Here is a 4228-nt window from a genome sequence, read left to right on the forward strand (position 1 = left end):
GCCCTAAAAACATCTGGTATAAAATAATAGCAGAAAGTAGAGATTAGAGATAAGTGGAAGCACAGGACAGAATCTAAGAAGTCGGTCTTATTAAACAGCCATGTTCCAACTTCCCATTGCAAGACTGTAAAATACAAAACTCTGCAGGGCCAACTAGCATATTGGAGAAACAATGGTGAGAGAGAAAAGAAACAAGCACCGTTCAAGGGATCTTAGAAGAGGACATAAAATGAACGAGCAATATTTCCATTTCTTTTCAAGGCAAAAGGACTATTAACTTGACAAATGGCTAGTGCGCGCCTGTGCTGTTGATCACACGTATTTATAGTGTCTGAAAGATGTGGGATGACAAAGAGAAATAGGCAAGTTTGGAGCTCTGGTTAGCAAAACAGAGAGGAAACTAAATGAAAAATTGATGTGAAACTTTCCAGAATAATGAGGAATAAACAACCACTAGCCCTTTGACATCCCCAAACTCCACAGTTTTAGAATGTTAAAACCAAGAGTTAAAGTTAAGAATACTGCTAACATTGATCATTTCTAATGGATCATTTCTAATTCTAAGAACTGAAGTCCATTAGAAAGCATCATGCCAAATGCTTCTGATGAATATTTCCGCAAACTTAAAATATATTTCTTTAGGCTAGAGTTAGGGGAGATAAGATAAGAGAAAATGGGTTAGAGGATCCTAGAAATGGGAAAATTAATAGTGCTAGCCTGTGTCACGTTCTGAGACAGAAATGACTGCAGACACATAGCGGATAGACCATGCATCGCAGGAAACCACATCACATCATTAGCATAAAATGAAATCCAGAAAAAGAGGAAGGGGACTTATTGTTGACTTGTATTCTTTAGTAGCTTAGATCCAGTCCAGAAACCTCTCAGGAAGATCCTTGATTATGCCCTGACATTTTTACATGGTCTCATGTCATTTTCAGTCACCATTACTCATGGGGTCAGGATGTGATGGAGGACCTCTCTCCTTTGCAAAGATGAGGAAAGATCTCACTCTTCATGGGATGGCTGAATAAACGTGTCATCTACACGCTGTTGTTGTTTTCCTCAATTAAACACAGGGTGCTCCATAAATGGTGTGACGATTTACATTATTATTGATTTCAATATAATGTAATTGTATTTTACTCACTATATTTTATTTGTTATTTGATGAAATTATCTAGGAATAACTTCACACGGTATAACAACGGAAAAAATAACACAAAGCAGTTAACTCATGGCTAAGACTGACACTCAGCGAACAGTGTTCCTCAGCACGTCAGTCCAGATGACACTTGTTTTTACTTGATTATTAGCGCATTATGGATCTAATTGGCAAAGATTTATTTTCCTGTGCTTGACTGATATTTGAATTACAAATGTGGGAAACATTTTGAACTACAGTTGGTCACAGTTTATTTCTTTGTAAATGTTCGGTCTCTTTGAGGGTACGGTAGTGATCGGATTGTCACACCAGTGATTCTCTTTTCTTCTCATGGTTTCATCAAATGTTTTGTGCAGCTTGTGACTGGACACTTTATTCTTCACTGGTGAAAACATTTCTTCGTAAATCCATTGACCTTTTTGAAATATGTCGCTAAAATTTTTTGCATTTTTGTCCTCACAGAACTTGACAATTGGTGACATGAATGTCAGTCAGCCTTATCATCAGGCATCTGAATAGCTACATAAACTGGTGCAAACATTTCAATTGTAATGAACTATATGATTTTCAAGACCACACATCTAGATAATGGAGGACTTCTATGACTAGGGGAGTAGGTTGGAGTCACTGAAGTATTTTCTGGGCAGTAGGTGTTTGTGTTAGTGACAAAAATATAAATATAAGTCCAGTGGACAAGAGAGAGAGGCAGAGAGAGCAGCATTTGAGAATAGTGTTTTGGCTGCAGTGTTATTTTTCAGGGAAAGTGAGGGGGTGATGTAGTGTACTGACAATTTTCAATATTTAGTTATAATTCATCTATTAAGCACTTGCATTCCAAATGCTTTGCAGTGCACTGAGACAGTGCTAGGGAAACAGTTATTTCCTTGGGCAGTTGGTTGTGTGGTTGCTTATTCATTTAGTTTGTTGTTCTTAGGGAAGAGATTACCAGAGGAAACATTATTTAAGGGGGGATGTAAGAGTAGGCAGAAACCAAACTTTGTAGGTCATGTAAGTGGGATGAGTTACTATAGAAACACCAAGAAGCAGGCAGCTGTAAAACAGGGTTGTATTAAGGGAAATGACTGGGCAGTAAATAGGAAGGAGCCTTGGAAACTTGGTTAGCTTTAGGAACATGGCATGAAGCGAGTGGGTGCAGGCCGAATGTTGTTCAGTCTGAGGGAGCTTCAGTTAAGCTTCCAGATGGCACTAAAGTCCATAGGAAAGTGTGGTCTCTATTGGTACAGTGGAGAAGAATCCATTTGTGGTTTGGCACGTGTGTGGTCTTCCCTTACGATGCTGGAACCTTCCCAAAGACATAAAAAAGCAGCAAAGTTAGATGACTATGTACTGAAGACCTAAAGCTACGAGGACTGCGAATCTTACTTCTTCGATATCATTTATCTGAGGTATCTGCCACAGCGTCAGGAATCCTAGTACAGAGCAAAAGTCAAAAAGCAAATATTCATTACAGCAAGCCACATTGATCAGTTCAAGAAAGTATTTTAGGATCAGAATTAGACCTGCTTCGATCTTCTGTAGCTGTGTACACAGTATTTAAAGTGTTTTTTCCATGAGAAAAATATTTTTGTTATATTTAAATATGTTTATTTGTCAAGGTTCCCTCCCCCTATTCTTTTCTTGTTTTATAAATCATTTATTTAGTTTTTAATATTATAACAAAATTGTCATTTCTTTCTTCCCTCTCCTCTCTTTAAACCCTCCCGTTTACTGTACCTTGCTCTCTTTTGAATTCATGGATTGTTGTTGCTACACACACACGTGTGTGTGTGTATGTGTGTGTGTGTCTACCACTTAGTATTGTATAACCAATTGGTGTGCTCTTCTCTTTGAAAGACTATTTCTCCTGTTCTCAGCACTCCTGGCAGAACTTTGTGTAGATCTGAGGTCTCGTGAGGTCTCCTAAATTCACTCTATGTCAGTTGTCCTTTGCTTAACTCATGTTTAGACACTCATAGTGATGAAACACTATGAGTGTAGCTTCTGACATTGCTATGAGACACAGTCTAAAATATAGAATGCTTCATGGACTTGAATGTCATCATTGCAAAGGGCTGTACTAATCTTCTCTATGTTGCTCCAATATTAATTAGTACATGCACCACTGAAGTGAGCAGAAAATATCTCTAGAATCAAAATGATCTACTCACTGACAGGGTCTCCACTAAAATCATATCTGACTCATTTTTTTTTCTGTAGTAGTTAGTGGCTGCTAAATTGCTATCAATGCATATCTGTGGTATAGATACTAGATTTACAATAAATATCTTGTATCTAAAATGCTAATAATGCTGGAGCTGGAGAGATGGCTCAGCAGTTAAGAGCACTGGCAGCTCTTCGAAGGGACCTGGCTTCCGGTCTCAGCCCTCACATGGTGCCTTTCAACTGTTCCTCACTCCAGTTCCAAGGAATGTGATGTCTTCTTTTGGCCCTGTGGGCACTAAGCATGCACATGTTACACAAGCATACATTTAGGCATGACACTCATACACGTAATATAAAATAAATAAATCTAAAAATGTTAATAGTGAGGTGGGATGATGGTCCAATGTTAAAACCTACTCATGCAAGCATGAGGATTGGAGATCGGATACCCAGAACCCACATGAATGTTGGTCATGTGTCTTTAATTCCAACATGCAGAAGACAGACACAGGTGACCTCCAAGAACAAGCTGGCTAGACAAATCAGCTGTGTAGGAAAACTCTTAAAGACCTTGACTCAGTGAATTGTTGTCGATCTTAGGCCTCCATGAATAGACATGTATACAAGAACCTTTACACACCTGTGCATCCACACACCAGTGAATACAGATACATACAAGCCCATCACATACATGTGCATATGAGAGAAAGATAATGTTAATATTTTCTGACTCAATCATGCCACTGTGATGCAAACTTCCAAGGAAATACTTATTTCTAAGAAATGAAAACCAACCTGCGGTTGGTAGTTAGACATCAAGATTACTGTAATAACAAGATTTTATAAACAACAGCATACCCAACCAAAGTGAGTTAGAAGCTATTATAAATTTATTATTAC

At 38.2% G+C, this 4228-nt stretch overlaps 1 non-coding gene across 1 annotated transcript; it reads right to left on the reverse strand.

The window, feature by feature from the left end:
* Window positions 1-3190: 3190 nt before the first annotated feature.
* On the reverse strand, window positions 3191-3294 carry LOC125391446 (U6 spliceosomal RNA). The gene has a single exon (XR_007229133.1). It is a non-coding gene; the product is annotated as a U6 spliceosomal RNA (small nuclear RNA).
* Window positions 3295-4228: the final 934 nt, after the last annotated feature.

Source organism: Myodes glareolus, chromosome 16 (assembly GCF_982192425.1).
Source record: "Myodes glareolus chromosome 16, mMyoGla1.1, whole genome shotgun sequence".
NCBI lineage: Eukaryota > Metazoa > Chordata > Mammalia > Rodentia > Cricetidae > Myodes > Myodes glareolus.